Source organism: Idiotropiscis lumnitzeri, chromosome 2 (genome assembly GCF_059441095.1).
Source record: "Idiotropiscis lumnitzeri isolate Australia: NSW breed Sydney's pygmy pipehorse chromosome 2, RoL_Ilum_1.0, whole genome shotgun sequence".
Classification (NCBI taxonomy): domain Eukaryota; kingdom Metazoa; phylum Chordata; class Actinopteri; order Syngnathiformes; family Syngnathidae; genus Idiotropiscis; species Idiotropiscis lumnitzeri.
The window spans coordinates 20,025,871-20,042,035 of NC_142392.1; the positions used below are offsets into that span (position 1 = coordinate 20,025,871).

Here is a 16,165-nt window from a genome sequence, read left to right on the forward strand (position 1 = left end):
TTTGCCTGGAATAACATTTGTTAACATTATGCTTTTCAGTTGTCTTTTTAATCGTACTTCATGGAAAAAGTGTAAGAAGAAACGGTGCTTATGAAATCGGTGCGTTCCACAATCATCAATAAAATCACTTGTTCCACTTGCTCAACTGGCCTTCATTACACTGCGTGAAAAGGTGAAAAACAGATGTAGAAGTTGAACTATAAATAGAACAAGAAAGAGAAACGCAAATAGTCTCAGTTTCTCTCAAAGGTTTTGGAATGTCAGGAGTTGGCAACTTGATGGCGACTGGAGTCAGTGCTGGTTTTCTCGCTGTGTTTGGCTGACTCGTATATGTATGGTCCATTGAACAAAACTCAAACTCTTCAAATATCCCCTCAGATACATTTAATATTTCGCTTTCTGAATAAATTTCTGACGAGCTAAAACCTCTTTCTAGGTTGAGCTCTATCAAGTGTTTGGGATGTGTTGCTAAGCAGAATCTCACTTCGGAAAAAACTATAATTTTGTCAAATATACCAAATATTTTTTTTCATGCTATATTATATTTTTTATACTTTGGATTGCTTATATAATGAAATCGGGAAATATTAATGTTCTGTTACGCAGTAAAAGTTGTGTTTGTTTCTGTGTGTCGGTGTTCTGAGACTGTTTGAAAATATTCAAATGCCTTTGGTGCTCTCTAGAGGAAATTACGGGTAACTACAACTAGTGTGCCTTTTTTTTTACAATGCGGAAGTGACGTGCCGTATTGCAAATAGACGACAACGACGCACGACGACTCACGTTTCTCTGCGGTCCTGAGAGATCGCACATGTCTTTATTTCGAGGTTGCATCGCCGGTGCGTATAATTCATTTGTGTTTAAAAGCGGAATTGTTTGGTTTGATGTATATTTGCCGGCTGTAAATTTCAAATGGCCCGTAGCAGTGTTGTTTGTAGCTTGCTACTCACGAACATGAGAGTGCTTAAGATGGTGTCTAGGATGCTTATATACAGCATAATGTGATGTACAATTTGTTTATACATTTTGTAATTGTATTTCATTTCTGATTTCACAGTTTTACCCTTTAGAGTATCAGTAAACCTGCTTTGACAACAGCCATGTCTGCAGAGTCATTGATATAAGAAAGGTGTTCCTCGCTATAACGGCACAACGATGTTGAGAGCCCTTCTGAGGTACCGGGCGGTGTAGATGTCCGACAGTGAGGGGCGTTGGTAGAGACTCGGCAGTGGTTGCCTGTGGGGCTGCCGTTGCAGCCGTAGCAAGACACCGAACCTGCAGCCCCGCTTCTGCTTCCTCTCCCTGCGTCGCCTGCGCCGCCTCCCGGTCCCGATGACAAGCCACAGTGAGCCGGGCGGCCTCGCCAGTTCGTCCGGAATTTTGCGATCATAGCAACATTCCTCTGTGATGGTTATTTCGCATCGATATCCAATGTCCACGATGTCCTGGCGGGTTCAATCTTAATGTTATGGAAAAATATTGAGCAAGTAAGGTTTTTATTTATTGTGGCCACTTGCTTTTGAAGAAAGTGACTTTCGCTTCTTGTACTCGAGGATTCTTTGTGAAGCCAAAAGAACACGACCTTGACTGATAAGTAGGCTCAACGCAGAAAAAGTATCTGTAAGGAATTGCTTGAACAAGATATAAAAACCAGAAAATGTAAAATGTTAAATAATCAGTTCCAATTTTATACTAGGGAAAAAACATGGAGTTCACCCCCACTATTGGTTTTTCTTTGGCGTTTATTTTCTGCACTGATATCATTTGGCATAAACAAATGTTCAGCAAACCGACAAGTAAAAGGTGAAGGATTGTATTACAGTTACTGATATTATTTTGAACACATACGGGACAGAATGTCGATTATTAAAGTTAGCAGGTTCATATTTACTGAATATTTTTAACATGGATGAAACAAGAAGCATTTATCAAATGAAACTAGAAGCACTGGTCACAAGAAAGACTGGGATTTTAGGCCTGATGTTTACTGATTTCTTATATTATTCTCATATGCTAAATTTATTCTACTTAGTGTGTGAACTTTATTGAAATTCTCAGTAGTGGGAACAACTTTGCGCACATAGCATTTCCATGACTTGCATTCACATTCACAGCACTTCATGGTCAAATACGACGAAGCACATTCTCCACATTGGCTGTCGAGATGCAAACATACCAAATTGGGCACTGCAGGACTCACACAGACGCTATAAAAAAAACACATTCCGAAAGACGGAACAATTGGAGATTAGAGCACATGCACATACGCATGCACACACACAGACACACACATACACTTGCTCATACACGTACACATACACACGCGCACACACAGACATATAATTACACCTGCACATACACTTGCATTTACACATGTACATACACGCACACACCGACAAGATTACAGAAGAATGCCAGCGGAGAGAAACGAAGGGACGGCCCGCCGGAGAAGGCCAGCCTTGGCGTGCCAGTCTTGGGGACCAGACGGGAATCAACTATCCAGACGATGACGAACCTGGGGAGGACCTTCCCTCGGACGTGGACCCGGGCCGTGGGAGGGAGCGAGGACGACCGATTCAACCTACATTACCCTTTGTTGAATTTGTGGCGTGAGCCGTTCTTTATTGAAGTGCGCAACAGCCAGCAACATAACAGCAGCGCAGAGAAACCGGAAGTAAACAGAGTCTTCTTCGCGATACACAAAGTCACAGCATTAAGCAACAGCACCACCCATTGACAAATTACCGTACTACAACACCTCGCGCTCCGCTCGTGCCCGGGCGGAAGAGGTGCTCCTCTTCGGCTTAATTGTCACGCATGCCGGACCTGCTCCCCCGAAGCGTGTCTCCGTTCGGTTGAACTCTGTTTCATTTCGCCCCGCTCGTGCCCCGGGCGGAAGGTGCTCCTCTTCGGCGTAATTGCCACGCACGCCGGCCGGCCTCCTCCGGAGCTCTCGTACGGCCCCGAACGGAGCGAAATGTCGCCCCGCTCGTGCCCGGGCGGAAGGTGCTCCTATTCGGCTTAACTGTGACGCATGCCCGCCCTCCTCCTCCGGAGCTTCCATTCGGTTATACTTAGGGCCCGCTTGGCACCGCCTGTGCTCGGGGAAGGTGCTCCTCTACGGCTTAACTGTGACGCGAGCATGCCCTCCTCCCCCGGAGCTTCCATTCGGTTAAACTTAGGGGCCGGTTGGCACCGCCCGTGCTCGGGGAAGGTGCTCCTCTACGGCTTAACTGCCACGCACGCCGGCCGGAGCTCTGGTACGGTCCGAACCGCGCGAAACGTCGCCCCAAATCGTGCCCGGGGGAACGTGCTCTTCTTCGTCCACTCTCTTCTTCGTCCATTTTCTTCTTCGTCCACTCTCCTCTTCGGCGCACGCCGGCCGTCTAACCGCTCCAGCGCCCCCTCGTGCCGCTCGGCGAAACTACAATGCCCCCGAATTATTTTTAGACCCGCGAAGCACTGAACTCGTGAAAGGTGAACCGCGAAGTAGCGGGGTATTACTGTATTTGACAAAATGATAGTTTTTCCAAAGTGAGATTCTGCTTAGCAACAAACCCCAAACACTTGATAGAGCTCAACCTAGAAAGTGTTTCTAGCAAGTCAGAAATTTATTCAGAAAGTGAAATATTAAATGTATGTGAGGGGATATTCGAAGAGTTTGAGTTTTGTTCAATGGACCATACATATACGAGCCAGCTAAACACAGCGAGAAAACCAGCGCTGACTCCAGTCGCCATCAAGTTGCCAACTCCTGACATACCAAAACCTTTGAGAGAAACTGAGACTGCTTGCATTTCTCTTTCTGGTTCTTTTTCGAGTTCGGTTTTTCACCTTTTCACAGCGTAATGAAGGCCAGTTGAGCAAGTGGAACAAGTGATTTTATTGATGATTGTGGAAGGCACCGATTTCATAAGCACCGTTTCTTCTCACACCTTTTCCATTAAGTACGATTAAAAAGACAACTGAAAAGCATAACGTTAACAAATGTTGTTCTAGGCAAAGGCAATTAATTTCATTTATAATGTTTGATGTTAACGCACAAAAAAACTCATCCTCACTCAGACACAATGGTTCTTCTGGCACTGATCACATTGGCTTTGTGTCAATAAAAGATCTTTGCAAAATTCAATTTCATCATATTTTATTGAAAATCACATTCACATCTTACCACAAAGAGTCGGTTCCTTCAGTTTTTAAGCTTCAAGCATCGCTGCTTTTGTCACCAACACAATTGTGTCTCTCAGCACTATGTTTAGTGGAGAATGTTTTAGCACAAACGCTGCAACTGAATGGCTTGTCTCGACTGTGTGTTCTTGTATGGCTTGTTAAATTCGACTTTTGAGAGAAACTCTTGCCACAAACTGAGCAGGAAAAAGGTTTTTCTCCACTGTGTGTTCTTGTGTGCATTTGTAAATGTGACTTTACAGAGAAGCGTCTACCACAAACTGAGCAGGAAGAAGGTTTTTCTCCAGTGTGCTTTCTTGTGTGGCTTATTATACTTGCCTTTATAGAAAAGCTTTCACCACAAACCAAGCAGGAAAAGGGTTTTTCTCCAGTATGTGTTGTTGTGTGTTTTGTTAAACTTGACTTATCAGAGAAACTTTTGCCACAAACTGAGCACGAAAAGGGTTTTTCTCCACTGTGTGTTTTTGTGTGGCTTGTTAACGTTGACTTGACAGAGAAGCATTTTCCACAAACTGAGCAGGAAAAAGGTTTTTCTCCACTGTGTGTTCTTGTGTGGCTTGTTAACGTTGAGTTTTGAGAGAAGCTTTTACCACAAACTGAGCAGGAAAAAGGTTTTTCTCCACTGTGAGTTCTTGTGTGGCTTGTTAACGTTGACTTTACAGAGAAGCATTTTCCACAAACTGAGCAGGAAAAAGGTTTTTCTCCACTGTGTATTCTTCTATGTTTTGTTAAAGTTGATTTTAGAGAGAATCCTTTGCCACAAACTGAGCAGGCGAAGGTTTTTTCTCCACAGTGCGTTCTTATATGTTCTTTTAAACTTGACTTTTGAGAGAAACTCTTGCCACAAACTGAGCATGAAAAAGGTTTTTCTCCAGTGTGTGTTTTTATGTGACTTGTTAAATTTGACTTTAAAGAAAATCTTTTGCCACAAACTGAGCAGGAAACGTTTTTTTCTCCAGTGTGTGTTTTTATGTGACTTGTTAAATTTGACTTTAAAGAAAAGCTTTTGCCACAAACTGAGCAGGAAAAGTTTTTTTCTCCACTGTGTTTTTATGTGACTTGTAACATTTGACTTTCCAGAAAAGCTTTTGCCACAAACTGAGCAGGAGAAAGGTTTTTCGCCACTGTGTGTTCTTGTGTGTTCTGTTAAACTTGCCTTTTGAGAGAAGCATTTTCCACAAACTGAGCATGAAAAAGGTTTTTCTCCAGTGTGTAATCGTGTATGTGTTTTTAAATTTGACTTTAAAGAAAAGCTTTTGCCACAAACTGAGCAGCAAAAAGATGCTTCACCACTGTGTGTTCTTGTGTGGCTTGTTAAATTAGACTTGTCAGAGTAACTCTTGCCACAAACTGAGCATGAAAAAGGTTTTTCTCCACTGTGTGTTCTTGTGTGAATTGTCAAATCAAACTTTCGAGAGAAAATTTTGCCACAAATTGAGCAAAAAAGAGGTTTTTCTTGACCGTGGTTTCTTGTGTGTCGTTTTAAAGGCAACTTTGAGGTTAATGAGTCAGTGTGACATGCCCTTTCAGTTTTGGCTTGCCCATCATCTTCATCATCATCAGCGTCATGAGTGTCTGATAATGTGTCCTCATTTTGTGCTTGTGATGGCCCCCAGTGGTCTTCATCACCTTCTGTTGTCACGTGATGTCTTGAGCTGCTGCTTGGAGGCTCCGCCCCTCTGTTGTCCTCACTCTCATCCTTGTTTTCATCTTCACTCTTTATCGGGAGAACGTTCACTGGTGACTTGTTGATCTCCTCCTCCTCCTCCTCCTCCTCCTCCTTTTTGATGCGAGTCCAGTCTGGCTCCTCTTTCACAGAACAGAGATCATGTTGTCTGACGTCTGCAGGACACAAAAGGACTAATTTGGTTTGGCCAAGTCAAAGGTCAGGCGGCGACTTTGTCTTATATTGTTTCTACCATGCTACCTTGACTTGTGCCCGCCGCACACGGAGCAATGCGTGCGACCCCAACTTGGACCGGACCATGGGGGTATTTCACAAAATTACGTCCGATGATGTCAACCTCCCTTTCTTAGCAGCACAGCTGTGATAAACGAGCATTTAAAAAGGAAGCACGTTGCGGCTAATGCCGATTACATTCCTGACATAGTCACAGACGTTTCTGGAAGCTAAGCGAAGTTAGCACACACAGGCTATTGTGTGCGTCTGATGGAACACCTGTTGTGGGACCCTAACATATTGATGCAGACCACTGGGGCCCATCGCAACATAATGTCATTGATAAAATAGGAATCCTTCAAGCGAAATATGTTTTCAAGTATTTCATTTTGCATTTATAGATAATTTCATCGTGGGTACTTTTTGCTTCCATTATAATCTGGATCCCTAAAAGAATTAAAGGGGCCCTGGAATCAGAGTGGCTATTTATTGCATGATTTACGTTTGTTTTGTTTTTTTTACCCAAAATGACATTTATCCTGCTCGTACGTTCCGACATTCCCCTTTTTATATTCATAAAATTTCTGTTTCTAAATAAATTTTAAAACAAGATTACGTTTGAAGAGTAAAAGTTCTTACACATAAGCATGAAGCAAAAACACTTTCACTCTGACTTTCGTGTTGACATATTTGAATAATGACTGTATATTTTAAAGTTATCCAATATGTATTCAAATTAGACTAAGATACACTATAATAATATGAGAGTTCACTGAATTATTTTGTAACCGCAATGATGTATAACAGCCAGAGGGTGTCAGTAATGAGTAACAAAGTAACACAAGACCTCCCACTGTTCCGTCATCAGTCATTTGCAAAAATTACCAGGAACTATGAGTTGTGAGGGAGATGCAAACCACCTGGGACACAGGAACTTTATGACCAGGAACTAAATGTTCCTGGACTTGTTGGTAGAAAGGGGGGTTGTGACTTTCTCCCTTTTTAAGCCCATAGTAAGCCAAAAATGCAGATGCATTCCTTGCAGCATGCGCTTGTTCACTGATGAGATCCGTGCAACCCTGGATGGATGCATTAAATGTATTTTAAATGTTTGGATGAGGTGAAACTATGCACACGTGCACAAAACAGTGCAGAGCCACCGGAGGTTCATTGACCGAGCCAGTAAAAATTTCATAAATAAGACCAATACGTACTTGATTTCTTAAAAAAACGTAATCATTTGTGTTTTATTCACGAACATTGATCAACCTCCATTGATCTTATTGCCGCAGTGTGCAAAGTTTTTAGAGTCAGGTTGAATCATTCCATAAGGAATTGCTTGAACAAGATATGTCAGAGAAGTTATTGTAAAAAACGAGACAAGCCTTCATAAATGAATCACCCAGCCAAGATTGTCTTTGTCACTTGCAAGGAGCAGTCCGCCAAAGAGAAAAGCTTTCCCGCTCCTGTGCCGCGTTTTATTGAAGCACAGCAAAGTAATTTGTATATGCAAACTCATAAAGAATGGAAAAACATGAACACTTTGACTTTATCACACCCGTCCACACACTTCCTGTTGTTCGAACGGTTTCAGCTTACAAGACATGTTTGGGTCACACTTCTGTTAAATGCGAGCTAAACGGTTTCCTGTCAAACACAGTTCAAGACGTGCATCTGTTTTTTGTGGCTTCCTGCTAAACTGCCAGCATAGACACAACTCTTTTACCACTGAACTCACGTTTTCCTGTTTAAGAGGTCCATGTTTTTGTGACCTTCTATTAACCTGTAAGCATAGTTTTGAAACATGATGACATGACAAACTTAATTTCTTTCACAATAATATAAAAACATTTGCAGATATAGCAAAAACAAATTGCAGAAGCTGTGGAGCAGAGCACAACATCAGTCAGACCCCGGGTCCACAACCCCTCTGGCAGAGACGCAAACAGAGCTTTCGCTTCAGAGTGACCCATTCACTGTCCATCATACTGTCGAGAAATTCGGAAAATGTTTCATAACAGAAGAATTCGGAATGGGTGCTGAAACACCACACCCTGCTAGTGACATGGAGTATTCTACATCTTAAATTAACTCTGCCAACCGTCTTCACCAATGGGCCTAAATCTTTAGTATGATGATGCGCACCGATAGTTAATGTGATTTGTGGCTCAGCGAACAGAGACAATTCATAGCGTTTCCTTTGCTCTGGGGCAAGGCACACATGCGTGGCAGCACCGGTAGACATCACAAATACATAATCCTAATGCAAGACGCACTTCTGACCCTCGAAATTGGGTGAATGCATCCTGACAAACCAAATCCTCATAACTCAGTGTTCAATGCAAAGGACCGATTGGTGGTTTGAAGGGGTGGAGGCGGCTACACCACGCAGACCAGAGCAGGAACAGGACGTACCACCCGCGGGAGGATGGAGACCCTGGTTTCAGAGCTGCCCAGTCGACTGGAACGGAGGACAACATATGCTTCCCCCAGCGGATGCGCGCAGTCAATTTCAGTTCCTTCTGGAAATTCAGTCCCACTCGAATTCCAGTGTTTGTTTCACAGGTGTGGGTTCGGTCCATGGCAGTGACTCGGCCAATCTCAAGAGTCCCACAAACGTGACAGTGTTGTTGCTCATTGGGATATGCAGAAGGAGCTTGCAAAGCGTGGAATATCTTGTTCCACCATCAAAAACTGTTGTCCATCAATCGTCACCGGAATGCCAGGACCTGCCGGTCCTTGAATGCTGAGGCTCCGCGGGCACCCCTATCGTGGAATGGGTTCCCAATCGGGTTGAGGCGTCAACTGTGCATTTGGAAGCCATCGAAGCGTTGTCGGAGGAGGGGGTAGCGATGGCGCCCCCGTGCTAGAGGAGCTCTTTGTGTCAGGCATGGCGCTGGTCCACAGGCTGACACATTTCAGGAAGTGGCTCGGTTTGGACCGCTCATCACCCAGTGACCCCACAGCAAAAGCACATCCCACTCACAACCCATGTCTATAACCACCCCTACTTCTGTTACGTGACCTTGTTGACTGGCCGGTGCGGACAACAAGCCTGCTATGGCACTGCGTCACCAGAACCTGGCCCAGGAAAGAGCAGATGCAATGGGAGCTGCTTGCGTCGGCTGCTGCATTAGCTGCTTCCCGGGTTTTATTTTATTTTTTTTCCCCCCATATTCTTTTTTCCTTTCCTGGTGAATTAGCACTCTTGGCCCCCTGCACCCGCAAGTGTAACAATTCTTTTTCTCCATCCAATACAATATTTTCTTTCATCGATGCAGAAACGGGGATTCTACTCATACTGATTAGCAGTTTCTCATTGACGGACTGTTTCGCATGATGTCAGTAACTGGGAGGCGCACGCCCTCGAGGACGGCCACCCGGCACAGCTGAGTGGTGGTGACACTATTGGATGGGTCACTGGCGGAAGCTTCAATCCATTCGCGTCTCGCCTCGTCTCCCATAAGAGCTCACCAACTTAATCCCTCATCATATTTTACAAATGCCAATGCCAATTGGTTTTGTCTTCTGTTTATGATTCATATTCAATCCCCATGAACACGTCAATTATAATTTAGCTATTCTTTTTTAACTGACTAATATAACCCCGTTTTCCTCAACCCATGAGTCAGTATAATTTGAAGTGGATTATCCGCAGACTAAAAATTTCTAATTTAATTTATCAATTTACTGTATATCAAAAGTCCCCTCATAACATGATAATTCATGACATTCCTGTCATTTCCATCTCAAAATGTCGTTCCATTAATTGAATTACCGTAGTACATCCGTCGCCAAACTGAAGTATGGAACATTAGATGTTTTTCTTTTTTTTTGTTTTGCATGACCTTTAACCTTGCATGTTCTTTTTCAACAAAATTGTATCTCTTATCAGTATCCCTGTTTCATGAGTTGCTGCCGGGGGCACAAAGGAGGAGTTCAGAGAGGAATTTCACCCTCAGGGGCAATCCCAAACTTTTGTTTGCAGGACATTGTAACACTCTGGGCTGGTTTATTGTTCTTCTTATTGCAATTTTACTGCATTCAGTCTTCCTCGAGACTGAATATGTTCTAGTGTGTGCCAAATAGTTAATCCTAGTTTCTCACTTTAGCTTTTCACAGTCAAGATATGAACTTTTTCAACTGCACAATCACTTCATTGAGGTCTAATTATCAATCGTTTACCATAGTCAGACTTTTGCCGTCAAAGAGACCTGTTCCTGAACAATATGTTAACGTTTTCATCACTCAGGGCTTTTCCGTGTTGACAAATCAGATTCCATGGAACATGCATTCATCCTTTTATGATCTTAGATTTCTCTATTTAAATCACCGCTTCTTGCAGTGAAGATTAATTTCACCCCAATGATTATGTAGCCAATTATCTTTCTCGTTCTAATTTTGCTTTAGTTATTATCCAAATTTTTAAACATTTTTTATGCTGCATCTTTCAATGCACACTAGGACGCACACGCGTTAGTTGAACTGATAAAACGGAATATTAATGCAATCACATATGGGTTTTAGAAGGGGCAATTCTTTTCTACAAAGGAGGGACTGGCACTGGTTGATAACTATCACCCCTTATCTCCTGCGTGGGGGCTGCCTGAGTTCCTGGTCCCACAGTAGATGGTAGCCAGGTTTTTGATTTTGCGTGGCCTTGACCAGAACACGAGTAATCACAGGGTACATATCTGAACAGCGGAGTCGAACCGGCCCAGACTTAATGCATTACGATAGCTACGTACCAGCGAAACCGTCGGCTCAGCTCCAGGGGCTCCACACAACGGTACGCCTCGATCCTTACTGTGTTCCATGCCACAAAGTGCTCAATACGATACGTGGAAGCGCGCTTCTCTTCATTATTTCTATCTCCAGCTCATAATTTTCCTGCCAAAATTTACACCCTGGCCAGGGTCTGTGCTCAAACTGAGCTTATTCACGACCATGTTGCCTATCGCTATAGTTTTACACTTCTTAGTTCTCATCTCTTTAACCACAAGACCTTTCTTTTCTTTATCTTCTGCACATTTCTCCCGCACTAGTCCCATTTACTTAGTTCCCATCATAATTTTTTTAATCAAATATAGAGGCCTCTTGTTTAAACAATAATTGAAACTAACACAGGGACATTTTCCATGACCAATCAGCCAGCAGACCCACACGCACAAGCTCTCTTTAACGACCCCAAAAGCCCCGACCGCTTGGACACAGGCGCACAACACCCATTGTGAGTAAAAGCATCTCACCTAAAGTTCAGCCGGCCGGCTGTTGAACGCCTGCGCCCCAGCACCCTGAGACCCTCAATGGAGCAAAATGCCAGAAATGTGGTAGATTTTGTTGTTGATGTGTGGGTCTGTCTCAGCTTCCCTCCGGACAGGTCGCCGAGCATGGCAGAATTGGTGATGGAAAAAGATTCTCTGACACAGTCATTTTGGTTAGAAAGAGATTTTATTCTCGTCACATGCTGATGTCAAAAGAAGTCTCCCCAAAAAGAAAAAGGGGAAAGGTGTACCCTTTCTCCGGACTTCCCTTCTTATAGGGAATGGCCACACCAGACATGAATATTGAAGGTTTGTATTACGATTGTTGGCATTCTTTTAAACACTTACGGGACAGAAGGTCAATTATTTAATTTAGCAGGTTCATATTTACTGAATATGTTAAACATTGATGAAACAAAAAGCATTTATCAAATGAAAGTAGAAGTACAGTGCATCGATAAGATTGACTGGGATCGTCGTCATGGTGTTTACTGATGCATTCATATGCTAAATTTATGACTTAGTTTAAATGTAAGACCTCAAACTTGCACACATTGAATTTTATGACCCACACTCTCATTCAGAACAAACAGATTCAGTCTGCTCAGGTCAAACTGATGACAAACCAGATAGCACTTCATGGACAAATACGACAAAACACATTTTCCACATAGGCCATAGAAGATACAAACATATCAAGTTGGGCCGGGGAGGACGTCACAGGGACGCGATCAGGAACACCAAAAATACATAATTTGATCTGTGAAAACATACACCACACAATCTGTACACTGACGAGATTACAGGGGAATGTGAGCAGGAGAGACGGACAGACTGACGCCTGCCTGAGAAGGTCAGCCTTGGACGTGGAACGTGGGCCGGGCCGGGGGAGGGAGCAAGGACGACCGATTCAACCTACATGACCCTTGACATAGGAAACCTAGAAAATGTGAGGCTGGGCTGAGATCATCGCGACATTTTTCGATTGTACTCGTCTGAGTACAGTTTCTCGTCAGATTAAGAAAAAGACGCCCAGATATCTGTATTTGTACGATTCCCTGAACTCCAGAAATCGAAGAAACTAAAATATCGCAACCCTAATCAGCTGTTGTTGAGTCTTTATTTGGCCCTTTTCTTCTTGAGTACAAAAAACGAACACGCATTGGAGTAAGTTTGGCTTTGCAGATTCATTTCCTAAATGTTTCTCATTTTCTCAGTGGCTCAACTCCAACAGTGGATATAAATATACACTACATCTGTCAGCATAGTTTTGAAACATAATGACATGACAAACTTAATTTCTTTAGCAACATATAAATACCGGAATAAGTAAAATGTTAAATAATCAGTTCAAATTTTAAACTGAGAAAAAAAACACGGAGTTTACCCCCAGCTAATGGTTATTGGCATTTATTTTCTGCACTGATTTCATTTGCCATAAACAAATGTTCAGCGAACCGGATAGTAAAAGGCAACATTTAAAAATAAAACGGCAATAACCTTGAACGATTTCCCCCAAAAAACTTAATGTTGTTATTCATATTTTTAACGATTGAAAGTCGTTCTTTACAAAGCAAATGAGAGTAAAACGTGTAAACCTGCTTTGAGTGGCACAACACGAGGCTGGTTGAAAACTTCGCCCAGCAGTTGAAGATGTTGCGCGTTCTCTTCTTTTATTCCACAAAGTTCCTCTTTGTACTTGGGTGTCGTTCTTGCACACATTTTCAAATGATAATTCCCAAAAATCCGCACTTGATCTCTGCTTGGCGATGAGTCATGTGCCTCTTTTTGTTAGCGGCTAGCTAGCTAACAAGCTAAGCTAACTACGCCGAAAAGCATCAACGCGCGAAGATGAGGTTATCGGGACACAAAGACTTAATGAATTATGTCGTAGTCCTTTAGAGTAGCACTGGACATCCTTTGAGAAAATTACAGTCAGTTCCACACTAAATCAGAAGAATTTAGCGGTGGGATTTTTTGTTCCGGTGTGGATGTGGTCGAGGTCCTTCGGAAGCTGCGCGCTTGCTAATGACGTCATGCTTTAAGCACGTATTTTTCAAATATCTTTCTTTGCCTCTGTGTTTGTTTTTACCCCTGGCTGTTCTATTTTAATATATATTCTATGTAATATTTTAATTCGGTTGAAAAAAAATTTAACAAAATAACTAAATTCACGCCACATTGGTGAGTCACCTCTCGCGTCACTTCCGCCTATGCCCCGAGAAGCCTTTGCTGCTCCAGCAGTGGGACGTTTACGATTCTCTGACCGATGCTGCGGTTCACTCGGGCTGCAAGATTGTATGAATATAATGTCTGCATATACTAGCAGTGCTTCTCAATTATTTCACGCAGGCCTCTACCAAGAAGAAAAAGATGCGCCCCCCCCACCACCAATTTTTTTTCTGTCTTTGTATCGTGATGTTAGATTGTCAATAAAATATCCCTTAACTAAGCTAAATTGATAAGAAATATAATTTTGAGAATTATTATTGTGAGGATCTCGAAACTCAGTACTCTGTTGTGCAAATATTGATGAGATGATAAATATTTACTCATAAGTTTTTTGTAAAATCTTTACTCACAAAAGCAAACCAAACACATTTATGAATACCAAAATCCATGCGATGCATCTAATTTGAAGTACTTAGCACCTGCCATGTCACTCAGGATTTTTTCACGCTTGGGAATCTGATAATGTTCTCTTATATGAAACAAATCAGTGCCTACCTTCTGCCAGGGAGTTGTGGGAAGGTCAGCTACCAGCATTGGCTCTTTGACTTGTTTGTGTTGATGTTTTTGGCAAACTTAGCATTTTTAAATAATTTCTTCTATGTCTTTGTTAATGCCCGGCCAGTAGATGGCTTCTCGTGCTCTTCTCTTACATTTCTCCACTCCCAGGTGTCCTTTGTGAAGACGCTGAAGCATGTCCTTGTGCATAGCTTGTGGAACTACAATCCTGTCCAACCTCAGCAGGAGGCCGTCCGCCATGCACAACTCCGCCCTCATAGGGTAAAACTGAGGGCAGTTCCCTTTTGACCATCCATTGTTCATACATTGTGACACTTTGTTCAAGACTGACAGCATAACGTCAGTAGCAGGAAGCGCGTCTGTGACCATGATAATGTGAGCCTCAGCCTCCTCCGCCGTAACGCAGTCCTTGATGTCACTGTTAGGGTGCGGCGCTCGGGATAACGCATCAGCAAGCACTATGTATTTTCCAGGCGTGTATATTAGCTCAAAATCATAGCGCTGCAATGTCATCATCATGCGTTGAATTCTGGGCGTCATGTCATTGCGATTTTTCTTCCTAATTGAAATCAGTGGCTTATGATCAGTCTCTGCTATGAACGTGGGCAGTCCATAAACATACGTGTGAAATTTGCCAAATCCAAACACTAGACCCAGTGACTCCTTTTCGATCTGAGCATAGCATTTTTCAGTCTCTGACATTGACCTGGATGCATCGGCTACAGGTTGCCATGTGTCTCTCGCCTTTTGCAGCCGTACGGCACCTAGCCCATCTTTCGACGCTTCAGTGGAAATTTTGGTTGGTTTTGATGGATCAAAGGAGGCAAGGACTGGCTCAGCTGTCACAGTTCTCTTTAGATCTTGCCATTTTTTGTCATGTTTTGTTGTCCACTCAAAGACTACGTTGTGATGCAGCAGCAAACTTAGGGACTTTGTTCTTGAAGAGAGGTTTGGAATGAACTTGCTCCGGAAGTTTATCATCCCCATTGCTCGCAGAAGTCACTTTTTTTTCGGTTGGAGCTGGCATGTCCAGTATTGCTTGCACTTTGGTTCTGTCTGGCACCACTCCATCTGCTGTGTCAATTCTGTAACTCCAAACAGACATTTCTCTCGTTTTAGTTTAAGTCCATTCATTTGAACTCTTTGTAGCAGTTCCTCAAGTCTTTCATTGTGTTCTTGTTCCGTGTTTCCCCAAACAACCAAATCATCAATGAACACACGGGTTCCTTCCAGACCTTCTATGATTGACTCCATAGCTCTGTGAAAGATCTCAGGCACAGACTTTATGCCAAATGGCAGTCTCAGAAAACAGAAACGCCCAAATGGTGTGTTGAAGGTGGTGTACCTGCTGCTTTCGGTGTCCAGCTTCAGCTGCCAAAATCTATGCGATGCATCTAATTTGCTAAAGTACTTAGCACCTGCCATGTCACTCAGGATTTCTTCACGCTTGGGAATCTGATAATGTTCTCTTTTAATGTTTTTATTCAGATCTTTAGGGTCGAGGCAAACACGTAACTCTGGGGAGTTCCTCTTTTTAACACACGTGATGGAATTTACCCAGTCGGTGGGTTCTTCCACTTTCTCTCTGACTCCTATTGGTGTCATTCTGCTCAGTTCCTTTTTTAATCTATCTTTGAGAGGGGCTGGAACTCTTCTCGGGGCATGTACTACAGGTTTAGCATCTTCCTTGAGCTGTATTTTGTAAGGACAAGGTAGCGTACCTTGTCCTTTGAAGACAGAAAAGTATTTGTTCACTATACTCTTACTACCTTCACTCTGCAACACTTTGTTGTTCTTATTGACATCCTTGCTGTTGATTTGGTAAATTCCTTTTACCAATCCAAGATCTTCAGATGTCTTGTCTCCAAGGATTGACTCCAGTCCACTTGGCACAATTGTGAACGTTAATTTGTGTTGTCTTCCCTTTGCTGTCACTTTTAGCCTACAACATCCCTTTGTTTTTATTGGCTGATTGTTGTAGGTTTTCAATTTCACGGCCTTGTTAGACGGTTGCGACAGCCAATAAGATCACGAGTTGGTTACAGTGAGCCTTTTCGCTGGCCTT

At 42.9% G+C, this 16,165-nt stretch overlaps 1 protein-coding gene across 1 annotated transcript in view; it reads left to right on the forward strand.

The window, feature by feature from the left end:
• LOC148341913 (uncharacterized) overlaps nucleotides 1-16,165 on the forward strand; it is an 87,928-nt gene that overhangs the window by 50,255 nt on the left and 21,508 nt on the right. The window lies entirely within an intron of this gene.